Genomic DNA, 13,784 nt, shown 5'->3' with positions numbered 1-13,784 from the left:
CTGGAGGCTGAACAATATGTTACTAAATAACCAAGAGATCAGTGAAAAAATCAAAGAGGAAATCAAAAAACACCTAAAGACAAATGACAACTAAAATATGATGATCCAAAACCTATGGGATGTAGCAAAAGCAGTTCTAAGAGGGAAGTTTATAGCAGTATAATCTTACCTCAAGAAACAAGAAAAATCTCAAATAAACAATCTAACCTTACACCTAAAGGAACTAGAGAAAGGAGAACAAACAAAAACCAAAATTAGTAGAAGGAAGGAAATCATAAAGATCAGAGCAGAAATAAATGAAATAGAAACAATGAAAACAATAGCAAAGATCAATAAATCTGAAAGCTGGTTATTTGAGAAGATAAACAAAATTGATAAACCTTTAGCCAGCTCATCAAGAAAAAGAGGGAGAGGACTCAAATCAATAAAATTAGAAATGAAAAAGGAGAAGTTACAGTGGACACCGCAGAAATACAAAGCATCCTAAGAGGCTACTACAAGCAACTGTATGCCAATAAAATGGACTACCTGGAAGAAATGGACAAATTCTTAGAAAGGTATAAATTTCCAATACTGAACCAGGAAGAAATGGAAAATATGAACAGATGAATCACAAGTAATGAAATTGAAACTGTGATTAAAATTCTTCCAACAAACAAAAGTCCAGGACCAGATGGCTTCACAGGTGAATTCTATTAGACATTTAGAGAAGAGCTAACAGCCATCCTTCTCAAACTCTTCCAAAAAATTGCAGAGGAAGGAACACTCCCAAACTCATTCTATGAGGCCACCATCACCCTGATACCGAAACCAGACAAAGATACCACAAGAAAAGAAAATTACAGACCAATATCACTGATGAATACAGATGCAAAAATCCTCAACAAAATACTAGCAAACAGAATCCAACAACACATAAAAAGGGATCATACACCATGATCAATTGGGATTTATCCCAGGGATGCAAGGATTCTTCAATATACGCAAATCAATCAATGTGATACACCATATTAACAAATTGAAGAATAAAAACCATATATGATCATCTCAATAGATGCAGAAAAAGCTTTGAGAAAATTCAACACCCATATATGATAAAAAACTTTCCAGAAAGTGGGCACAGACAGAACCTACCTTAACATAATAAAGGCCATATACAACAAACCCACAGCAACCATCATTCTCAATGGTGAAAAACTGAAAACATTTCCTCTAAGGTCAGGAACAAGATAATGATGTTCACTCTCACCACTATTATTCAACATAGTTTTGGAATTCCTCCCCATGGCAATCAGAGAAGAAAAAGAAATAAAAGGAATACAAATTGGAAAGAAGAAGTGAAACTGTCACTGTTTGCAGATGACATGGTACTCTACATAGATAATCCTAAAGGTGCCACCAGAAAACTACTAGAGCTAATCAATGAATTTGGTAAAGTTGAAGGATACAAAATTAATGCACAGAAATCTCTTGCATTCCTATACACTAATGATGAAAAATCTGAAAGAGAAATTAAGGAAACAATTCCATTTACCATTGCAACAAAAAGAATAAAATACCTAGGAATAAACCTTCCTAAGGAGGTAAAAGAACTGTACTCAGAAAAGTAGAAGACACTGATGAAAGAAATCCAAGACGACACAGATGGAGAGATATAGGATTTTCTTGGATTGGAAGAATCAGTATTGTGAAAATGAATACACTACCCAAAGCAATCTACAGATTCAATGCAATCCTTATCAAATTACCAATGGCATTTTCTGCAGAACTAGTACAAAATGTCTTAAAATTTGTATGGAGACACAAAAGACCCTGAATAGCCAAAGCAATATATTTTTTATTTTTTAAAATTTTTGGCTGCATTGGATCTTCGTTGCTGTGCGCGGGCTTTCTCTGGTTGTGGCGAGTGGGGGCTACTCTTTGTTGCAGTGTGCGGGCTTCTCATTGTAGTGGCTTCTCTTGTTGCACAGCAGAGGCTCTAGGCATACGGGCCTCAGTAGTTGTGGCATCTAGGCTCACTAGTTGTGTCACGTGAGCTCTAGAGCACAGGCTTAGTAGCTGTGTTGCATGGGCTTAGTTGCTCCGCAGCATGTGTGATCTTCCTGGGCCAGGGTGCGAACCCATGTCCCCTGCATAGGCAGGCAGATTCTTAACCACTGCGCCACCAGGGAAGCCCCGCTAAAGCAGTCTTGATGGAAAAAAACGGAGCTGGAGGAATCAGACTCCCTGACTTCAGACTATACTACAATGCTACAGTAATCAAGACAATGTGGTACTGGCACAAAAACTGAAATATAGATCAATGGAACAGGATAGAAAGCCCAGAGATAAAGCCACACACCTATGGTCAACTAATCTATGACAAAGGAGGCAAGGATATACAATGGAGAAAAGACAGTCTTCAATAAGTGGTGCTGGGAAAACTGGACAGCTACATGTAAAAGAATGAAATTAGAACACTCCCTAACACCATACACAAAAATAAACTCCAAATGGATGAAGGACCTAAATGTAAGACCGGACACTATAAAACTCTTAGAGGGGACACAGCGGTGAGTCAGAATCTGTTTGCAAGCACAGAGAAGTTTCTCCAAGTTATGTGGGTACAACAATGGACACCCAGAAGGACGTTCAACTCCCAAATCAACAGCCAATGATATATATCTGTGGAGAATGTCACACAGAAAATGAAATAAAATCAAGGGATCCAATCCGATGCACAGAATGTGGATACAGAATAATGCACAAGAAAAGGACTAAAAGATTGGTGTTTTTTGATGCTCAATGAAACACGAAATTCAGAGGAATATCTTCATTTGCATTTGGATTTGCTGTTAATATTGTATAGCTTTTGATTAGTGTACTTTATGAATACAACTATACACACATGTTTTCATTTTAAAAGCCATATTGTATTTAGGTATCTACTAATAGTTTATATAAGGATATTATTTTTTGTTCTGTTACATGGTTTGTAATTTAATTTTATATGTAATCTGACACACAATGAAGGTTAAAGTGCTTCCCCAAACTACACTTTAATCAAATTCTAGAATCATCTGGCACCCTTGTTAAAAATGAAGTTTGCTAGGGCCCTCTAAAGGTCTGATTAAGTAAGTTCCTAGGAAACCACTGTTTTACATCACCAATTGTTTGTAAACTCTACAGCATCATTTTGTATAGAGTATACCAATGCACTTACTGTCAGTGTGCATAGCTCATTTTGAGTTAAAATTTTCATTTGTTAACTTGGCATAGGCCTTTCTGTATTTGTATATAATGCTTGACTACTTTTAAAATCTTTGGCAAGGGAAAATAAACTTTAATGGTTGCTTTCTGTAAGGCAAAGTCAACCCGAAGTAAAGTGGATGAAGCAGACTATTAAGGCAGGTACAATTTCCCAGGTGTAATCAGCCATTAAGGTAAAAAACTCTGCTTTCAGGATATTAAAAAAATGTGTTGGTTTACACTGAATTGTTGGATGACTGTTTAAAGCTTTTGCCTTGATCTTAGGGATATGGATGCTCAGGTACTCCATCTGTTCCAGGATTCGATTAGATATATTTCAACTTTGTTAATAGCTTTGTGTGTCTCTCACATTCAAAGTATTAACTGTACCATTTAAAAAAAAAAGAGGTATTTCTACTACCATCCTCAAATAGTAAGTTCTATAAATTTATTATGTGCTATACAAAGTACTACCATACTCAAGATTTTTAAAGAGTGCTTCCTTGGTCCAGGTTTTCCTGGACCGTGGCTTTCATAATCTTGTAATTCTGCCATGTTCCTTCTTGAGCTTGTCCTTTCTATACAAGAGTCCCAGTAAATATCTCTTTACAACCATAACAACAACAAAACTCTTAGAGGAAAACATAGGAAGAACACTCTTTGACATAAATCACAGCAAGATCTTTTTTGACCCATCTTCTAGAGTAATGGAAATAAAAAACAAAAATAAACCAATGGGACCTAATGAAACTTAAAAGCTTTTGCACAGCAAAGGAAACAGTAAACAAGACGAAAAGACAACCCTCAGAAGGGGAGAAAATATTTACAAACGAAGCAACTGACAAAGGATTAATCTCCAAAATATACTAACAGCTCATGCAGCTCAATATGAAAAAAACCAAACAACCCAATCAAAAAATGGGCAGAAGACCTAAATAGACATTTCTCCAAAGAAGACATACAGATGCCCAAGAAGCACATGAAAAGCTGCTCAACATCACTAATTATTAGAGCAATGCAAATCAAAACTACAATGAGGTATCACTTCACACTGGTTAGAATGGGCATCATCAGAAAATCTATAAACAAGAAATGCTGGAGAGGGTGTGGAGAAAAGGGAACCCTCTTGCCCTGTTGGTGGGAATGTAAATTGATACAGCCACTATGGAGAACAGTGTGGAGGTTCCCTAAAAAATAAAAATAGAATTACCATATGACCCAGCAATCCCACTACTGGGCATATACCCAGAGAAAACCACCATTCAGAGAGACACATGCACCCCAATGTTCATTGCAGCACTATTTACAATAGCCAGGTCATGGAAGCAACCCAAATGCCCATCGACAGACAAATGGATAAAGAAGAAGTGGTACATATATACAATAGAATATTACTCAGCCATAAAAAGGAATGAAATTGGGTCATTTGTAGAGACATGGATGCATCTAGAGACTGTCCTACAGAGTGAAGTAAGTCAGAAAGAGAAAAACAAATATCGTATATTAATGCATATATGTGGAACCTAGAAAATGGTACAGATGAACCGGTTTGCAGGGCAAAAATTGAGACACAGATGTAGAGAACAAATGTATGGACACCAAGGGGGGAAAACGGCAGGGGGGTGGTGGTGGGATGAATTGGGAGATTGGGATTGACATGTATACACTAATATGTATAAAATGGATGACTAATAAGAACCTGCTGTATAAAAAAATAAAAATAAAATAAAATTCAAAAAATAAAACATTTCTATACAAAAAAATAAATAAATAAAATTTTTTTTAAAGTTGCGCACACATGTTGGGGAGGGTCCTAGGACCAGTCAGGTGTGAAAAAAGAAACAAGATAATTAGCCAAAGGTAAACAAAGACCTGGAAGGACTGTCCTATTTAAATATTAATTTAAATCACCTCGTTACTACACTCTTTGTTCAGGATGGCCATAAGCTTTCTCTCTGGGTATGTATTTCTGCCTAGTTTCTGTCTTAACTAAACAAACTTTATGCTCTGTGTGCTCTCCCATACCTTGTACTTGTCTCTAATAATAAACTTCGTACCTATTTTTACAGTTTTTGCCTCCTTGAAACATTCTTGCTTTCAACTGGGGGAAAGGGCCAGGGCCACTTTCTTTCTAGACTCTAGTCCCTGGTGGTCTAGCGGCTAGGATTCCTGATTTTCATCCAGGCTACCCAGGTCCAATTCCTGGGCAGGGAACTAAGATCTCTCTTCAGGACTGCTCACTGCTGTCTCTCCGAGATCAATTAGACCAACTCAGTAACACAAACCCATCAAAATCACTGTCTTTCAGGGCCTGATCATTTCTCACATCATTGCAATAGCTGCCTCTTCTTCTACCCTGTCCTTTTTTTTTTGTTTTTGCGGTACACAGGCCTCTCACTGCTGTGGCCTCTCCCGTTGCGGAGCACAGGCTCCGGACGCGCAGGCTCAGCGGCCACGGCTCACGGGCCCAGCCGCTCCGCAGCATGTGGGATCTTACCGGACCGGGGCACGAACCCGTGTCCCCTGCATCGGCAGGCGGACTCTCAACCACTGCGCCACCAGGGAAGCCCTACCCTGTCCTTCTATGTATTTTCAGGATCTCTCTTTTTCTGTCTTTTGTTGTCATTGTTGTTCTTTTGTTGCTTTTTGTTTTTGTTGTTAAGGAAGGTAAATTTATATTATTGTTTTTAATTTTTTTTGTCTATTTATTTATTTATTTTTGGCTGCGTTGGGTCTTCGTTGCTGCCCGCGGGCTTTCTCTAGTTTTGGCGAGCAGGGGCTACTCCTCGCTGGCGGTGCGCGGGCTTCTCACTACAGTGGCTTCTCTTGTTGTGGAGCATGGGTTCTAGGCGTGCGGGCTTCAGTAGTTGTGGCACGCAGGCTCAGTAGTTGTGGCTCACAGGCTTAGCTGCTCCGCGGCATGTGGGATCTTCCCGGACCAGGGCTCGAACCCATGTCCCCTGCATTGGCAGGTGGATTCCTAACTACTGTGCCACCAGGGAAGCCCTGTTGTTCGTATTTATTAAGGAAAGTAATTTATAAGTTACATTTCTAGTTTTCTGTTACTGAATCACTAAAAATGGTTTGGTTGACTTTCACCAAATTTGGGAGGTTTGTTTGGAGTAAGTCTGACTTAAAATATGTGGCAATGCTAAAATTTACTTTGGATGGCCCCAGGGAGAACCTCAAAAAGAGAGACAGGTATCTCTGGGAGCAGCTGAAAGTGAGGTGCAGCCAGAAGAGGAGGAAGCCACCTGGTAAGAAGTACTCTCTTAATTTAGACAGCGTGAGCCCCTCAAATGGTTCACAATGGTTCCAAATGGATGCCCAAGCCATAAGTCACAAGGATAGACCTTCCAAATGCCAGGAGTAGACTTTTCCATAGAGTCTTGTACAGAGAACTTTGTGTGCATGCTCCAGGGAATAACTGTCCAATGAAGGTGCAGGATTCTCAAGACGAATGCTTGGGAAGCCAGCTAAATAAAAGTAAAACCCCCCCCCCCAAAAAAAAGTAAAAACCAGACTCTAATATCAGTATTTTAAAACAAGAGTTTAAGGTCCAAGTAAATCTAAAAAACATGGTACCAATGGACTTTAAGTATTGAACATTCCCCTGAAATTTTTGTTGATCTTTTTTTCTTAATGAAATTTTAGTAAGTAAAAAGCATTTTGCCTCTGTCTTGCCATTGTGCAAGGCCTTGCTAGAGCAGTCTCTCTTTGAAATGTTCTGAGCAGCACTCCAAAAACAAGCGGTTACTGAGAGCAGTGGACTTGCACTGATTTTGTTCAATACATTGTTTGTAAGGAAGTCATACTTTCTAAAACAAAGTAGCTCTATTCAATGAAAAATACTTCTTAGGCCAGAAAAGTAGTATGTAGACATTTTCTTTCTTTTTTTGTAATGAACTACCAAAAAAATTATTCACATAATAATGTTAGTAAGTTAGCATAAATATATTATTTTATATTTATATTATTTATTACATTTATTATATATGATCATATAATATTTATATTTGTTTGTATTATTAAGTAATAGTAATACATTAACATATAAATAGGTGAACAAGAAAAAAATCTAGTTCCCATTGTCTTGAAGATAAAAAGCCAATATCCTAAGCATGACATAAAGTTCTTCACAACCTGTCTTCAAATTACTTTATCATTTCTTATTCATACACACCGAACTCTCAATCCACACTTCTTTTATGCCTCCAAGTTCATTCCCTCTGCCTGGAATGCCTTGCTTCCTCCTTCTTCACCTGGTAAACTGCTGCCTAGTCTTTGAAACCCAGCTCAATATATACACTACCAAGTGTAAGGTGGATAGCTAGCGGGAAGCAGCCGCATAGCACAGGGAGATCAGCTTGGTGCTTTGTGACCGCCTGGAGGGGTGGGATAGGGAGGGTGGGAGGGAGGGAGACGCAAGAGGGAAGAGATATGGGAACATATGTATAACTGATTCACTTTGTTATAAAGCAGAAACTAACACACCATTGTAAAGCAATTATACCCCAATAAAGATGTTAAAAAAAAAAAAAAAGACTCTTCCTGTGTGAAACTTTTCCAGTGGCTCCTCCCTGGGATTCCTAGCACCTCACTGCTTTCTCCTCAGTTCCCCTATGGAATGTGTACCCAAATCTCTATATTATATTGCATTGTAGTAGTGGTAGCAGCAGCAGCAGCAGTAGTAGTAATAGCAGTAGAAGTAGTAGTAGTGATAGTGCTGTGTCTGTCTCCTTGAGGGAAGGAGCCATCTCCTACTTTTTCCTTATTATATTTTTAATGGAAGCTCAAGAAATGTTCAATAAATGAAGGAATGAAGAAATGAAACAGGGACTTCCCTGGTGTTCCAGCGTTTAAGACTCCATGCTCTCAATGCAGGGGGCCCAGGTTTGATCCCTGGTCAGGGAACTAGATCCCACATCCACAACGAAAATCCTGCATGCTGTAACTAAGACTCAGTGCAGCCAAAGAAATAAGCAAATAAGTATATTTTTTAATGAAATTAAACAAATACATAGATTTGGAGAAAGTTACCCTGATCTCCTTATAGAATATGACTCAAGGAAACAGACTTGTCTTTCCAAACCTGGACCTCAAGTGAGAAACTGCAGGGCCACTGATGCAGATGAAAAGACAAAAGGACATTATAGTGAGTCATATACAAGCTTGGAGCCCTAGACCAGGGCGGGAGGGGACACAGTTCAACTTTTCTGACTGTTGAAGTCAAGGAGGGTTATAAAACCACCTCCCCTCTGTTCCATTACACTTCCATACCTGTTTTTCCTGTCCCTCTGTTTGGAAGCTTACCTGCCTCTTTCTACAGTGCTCTCTGTAGCAAGTGATTTCTAGGTTAAAAAAAAAAAGCCAGTACATAATACTAAACTGGAAATGAGGAAAATTCTAATGTTCCTGAGTTGTCATTTATCAGGGTCATAGTACTGAGAAAACTGACCATTATTCATTGTTATCTAGCTGATGAGAAATGAAGAAATGGTTTTCCTTAGAATACTTTTGAATAAATGTTATCATTCAAATGGTTAGGAGTTGGCAGATCATTTGGAATTTTTAAAACCTTTTATTTGGAAATAATTATCGGTTCATAGGGAGTTGAAAAATAGTACAGGCATGTCCCTTGTACACTCACCCAGTTTCCCACAATTGTAACATCTTATATAAGAAGTTACAAAACCAGAAAATCAAACTATCAAAAAACTATCAGAAATTGCACTATCAAAGCCAGAAAATCGACTTTGATACAATTCATAGACCTTACTTAGATTTTACCACTTTTATATGCACTCATTTGTGTGTGTGTATTGGGGGGGAGGGGTTCTAAGCAACCTTATCACATGTGTAGATTCCTGTAATCACCACTACAATCAAGGGAAGGAAGTAATCCACCTCTCAAAGACTCCTTGTCCCTTTATCACCCATTTTCTGTTCAGCCCTTCCTCACTCCTCCCCCAATCCTTTAGAATGTTTTATGTTTTTTTATATTTGATATTTTTCACTACCCAAAAGAGAGGGGATGAGTTCTCCCACTGATTCTTGTGCTGTCCTGAATGCTGGAAGTAGAAGAGAGCACACAGCTAGGAAGTTAGGGGACTTTCTGTGCCCCCAGCAGGACAATCATTAATAGTAACACAAAGAGGCCTCCCAACGGAAATGATTCTTATTCCTATAATTGGCTAGTTTCCAGAAAAATGTACATTGGCTCTGTCTAGATAAACATTTGGCATGGTACTAAAACTGATAGGAATTCAACAAATTTTATCAGGCAAGTACACTGAGCCAACAGGGGCAATGCATTCCATAACACGTTCCTAACAGAATGTGAAACAATTCTCCATTTGTTCCAGAGGGCAGCTGTTTTCAAATTAGTAAAGCTTACTGCAAATGGAGAAAAAGAAAAACTAACAGGCCACCTATTTGGTTTTCTTATTTATGTATCCTTAATTTATTTCTCCAAGCAGGAGACAAAATACCAAAACAGACAAGTGGTGGCTAAAATTATTCACCTGAAACATCACTGCTAAAAGGTCCTCTTCATTCCTACATTCCCACAAAGCTTGTCCACCTAATCCTTCTTAGAACTGTGTGGCCTTCTGAGGGGAGGGAAAGGTGACTGTGTGACCAGTTAGGTAATAACAATAGTTACCAAGTGGTGAGTGCACTTACCCTTGGTAGTAGGCACAGTGCCAAGAACTTGACTTACAATATCTCATTTAATCCATATAACAACCTGGTGAGATGTGTAGTTTTATCATCTTCATTCTACAGTGGAGAAAACGAAGAGTTAGAGAACTTAGATGTTTTGGTTAAGGCCACTCAACTAGTGAGTAGAAGACATGGGATTTGAACACAGGTCAGTGGACCACTGGTAGGGAGTCTTGGCATTCATTAGGTCTGAGGTGTGACACAGAAATCCATATACGATACTTTTAAAAGTTCCCCCAGTGATACTGATGTACTGATTACTTGGAGAGCATTGCTAGAATCCACTTCCTACAAGGAATGGGGTGCAGGCGCAGAGAATTATATGAGTATAATTTCTCAAACTTATATGAGAAAACTGATAAACTTATATGAGAGATGCTGTCACTTCATAAACAATGCTAAATGACTAGTGAATTTTGCCTATGCTTTTTGCCTATGTTTTGCCTATGAAAATGCATTCTTAAGTTGTTTCTGTGTTTATTCATCTATTTTTCAGTTCTTCGGACCACCATCACAAGCCTGAGTAAGTGTTGCAAGTACTTCTACCAGAGAGAGAATTAAATTACCTTGTAGCTATGGAGCACAAATTCAGTTATTTCCAAATTTGAGGTGGATGGATTCAGGCCTAGTTCTCTATTTAAAGCTTTTTCATCTATTTTTCCTTGAAGAAGAAGGAGAAGGAGAAGGGGAGGAGGAAGAAGGGAGGGGAGGGGGAGGGGCAGGGGAGGGGAGGGGAGGGGAGGGGGTGGGGAGGGGAGAAAGGGGAGAGGGAGAAAGGGGAGGGGGAGGAGGAAGAAGAACTAAGAGAGAGATGGGAAAAAATAAAAATAAAGATATATAATACCATTTTAAAAGTTGCCTTTAAAAAAAAAAAAAAAAAAAGTTGCCTTTAGGGCTTCCCTGGTGGCACAGTGGTTAACAGTCTGCCTGCCGATGCAGGGAATGCGGGTTCGTGCCCCGGTCCAGGAGAATCCCACATGCCGTGGAGCGGCTGGGCCCGTGAGCCGTGGCCGCTGGGTCTGCACGTCCGGAGCCTGTGCTCCGCAGCGCGAGAGGCCACAGCAGTGAGAGGCCCGCGTACCGCAAAAAAAAAAAAAAAAAAAAAAAGTTGCCTTTAATCTAAAGCATATTTTTACAAATATAGGTACTTGATTAGACTTAAAATGTTCTTAATAAAATCTGAAGACTGCCCTCTGAGAAATAAGTGTGTAAATAAACACAAAAAGTAGTTTTGTATACACAGGTCAACAGAAGACTAACTGGATTTGTTTCATTCACAAAAACAAGAGGGGAAAATGTCTCAAATCACACTTGATTTCAACACACCAAGCCAAACGCCCACAAAGAATGAAACTATTTTGAACTCATCATTCTGCACATACATAATATCAAGATGTGCATAAAATTGTGTAAGCAGAAATGTACCTGACCTTTTATTGAAAAGGGGAGGAGTCACATATCCTGAAAGGGTTGGGACCTGCCTGCAGTCTCTTGGGAGCTTCCTGTTGTCACCACACCTCTGGGTTAGTTATCTGAGCTCTCTCTGAGGGGAAAGTCTAAGACTGGGAAGGAAATCATTCTTCTTGTGAATGCGACACACACTGTCTCCAGTTTCCATATGCTGAGATTATACTTCCTCATCAGTTTGATGTGCTTGGTGAGATCAGGTTGGTCATATATTGAATGGTTTTCTTAATTATTTAAAAAATATTTAGTATAACTGTCATTTTATCATCCCAGTTCCTTCACTGGACTTTTTAAGTTTCACACAGTGATTTTTCAGGAAAGAAGATATGGATTAAGTGAAGTTTTGAATTCTGAAAAAACTTTATTTTTCCTCAGTAGTAAAAGAAATGATTATTCCTTTGAATTAGCTTGTTCTTCTGATGTACAAAACTTAAATATGCCGAAAAATCTAGTATTTTTTCTTTCATAGTTCATTTTTCTGTGCCTCTCCACTTCTATGAAATAAGATCATTTATTTTCTGAGAATTTTAAATTTTATTTTACTATAATATCTAATACAGAGAGGACAGGTTTTTACAGCTTTCATGCATCGTGTTTACTTAAATTATTTTTATTTAAAAAAACATGATTTTATATGTGTAAACCTCTTGGAATGGTGCCTGGCATATTGATTACTTAAAACTGTTAATCATAATGGAGAAATAAAAATTAAAACAGTAATGTACACAGCAAGGTAATAAAAATAAAGTGAAATGCTTTTTTTTTTTTTTTTTAAAGAAAAGCTCAACACTTCTCAGCTTTTTAGGAATCCAGTACTTTTTCACATAGTTTATTGTAATGAAGACTGGTACAATTTTTCTGAAGGGAAGTATGTTATATATTAGGACCCATAAAAATGTTCATGCCCTTTGAAACTAGTAAAACCATTTCTGGGAATTTGTTCTAAAGAAATATCTTGTAAAAGAAAAACAAAGAACCTATATACAAAGAATGATTCTAACTCTGTTATTTATAATAAGTTAAAACTAGATACAGCAGAAATGTTCCTACATACAGGAATGGATAAAGTACAGTGTAACAACTTTTAAAAATATGTAGCCATTAAAATAATACTGAAGCTATGCAGAAATGTGCAAACATGTTTATAACATAATGCAAAGTCAAAAAAGCAGAACTCAATTTTGTAGATAAACTAAGATTACAACTATGCAAAAATCGTGTGTGTATGCCTGTAAATAAAGTTTAGAAGGGAAATGGAAAATTAATATAGTTGTATTAGGATTTCAGGCTTATAAATAACTTTTTCTTAATTTGTGCTTTTGAAGTTGATTTAATAGTAAGTTAAAATTAAACTAGTGAGGATATTTTAAATTGAGAATTCAACGTTTTAAAGTTTGTGTGTATTATCACTTAAAAAAAAATTTTTTTTTGTTCACGAGGCATGGGGGATCCCCGGCCCCTGAGGGGACCAGGGATAGAACCCTTGTCCCCTGCAGTGGAAGCACGGAGTCTTAACTACTGGACTGCCAGGGAAGTCCCTAAAATTTTAAAAAATAAAATAAATTTAGAGATAGCTTAAGGGGAGTGGGAACTAACCTTAACACTAAAACCTGATGGTAATTTGTGAGTACTTTCTTCCAGTCTCCCATTACATATCTCAGTTTAAAAAGCTAGAAATTAATTTTTTGTGACCCACCTTTTTAAAAAAATGTATTTTTAAATTAATTTTAAAATTTGAAGTATAGTTGATTTACAATGATTCAGGTGTACAGCAAAGTGATTCAGTTCATATATATATATATACATATATATGTATATATATATATTCTTTTTCAGATTCTTTTCTATTGTAGGTTATTACAAGATACTGAATATAGTTCCCTGTGCTATACAATAGGTCTTTGTTTATCTATTTTATATATAGTAGTGTGTATCAGTTAATCTCAAATTCCCAATTTATCCCTCCCCAACCTTTCCCCTGGTAACCATTGACCTGCCTTTTTACTTAATGTTATCTCATCAGTAAAGTCTTGTTTTAAGTCATTCCATAAGACCCACTGCTGCATGACAGAATCTAAGCAGATAGATATACATCACAATAAACTTCCATAGCTAGAAAGAAAAAATATAAAAAACATAATTATAGCTGTAAGCTAAATCCGTACTTCTCAGTATCTGCAAAACCGTGAACTGAGAACTTTCTTGGGGGAGGGTGTTGAATAATATGCAGAAAGTATTGATCACAAATACATTGACTTTTTGTTTTTCCCTTCCTTGGCTTGCAGTCCAAAAATTAGCAAGTGATTAAGATGTGACTCTGAAATCCCAAGAATATAGGTCACTTACTTTCAGAGATTTTTATTTTG

At 37.6% G+C, this 13,784-nt stretch overlaps 1 pseudogene; it reads left to right on the top strand.

The window, feature by feature from the left end:
• Positions 1 to 1,697: 1,697 nt before the first annotated feature.
• On the top strand, positions 1,698 to 4,828 carry LOC109551871 (DNA-directed RNA polymerases I, II, and III subunit RPABC4 pseudogene; annotated as a pseudogene).
• The last annotated feature ends 8,956 nt before the right edge of the window (positions 4,829 to 13,784 follow it).

The sequence above is a fragment of the Tursiops truncatus genome, chromosome 4 (assembly GCF_011762595.2).
Source record: "Tursiops truncatus isolate mTurTru1 chromosome 4, mTurTru1.mat.Y, whole genome shotgun sequence".
In the NCBI taxonomy this organism is placed as follows: Eukaryota; Metazoa; Chordata; class Mammalia; order Artiodactyla; family Delphinidae; genus Tursiops; species Tursiops truncatus.
The sequence above is the reverse complement of the archived record's forward strand: the minus strand, read 5'-3'. Positions and strand labels throughout refer to the sequence as shown.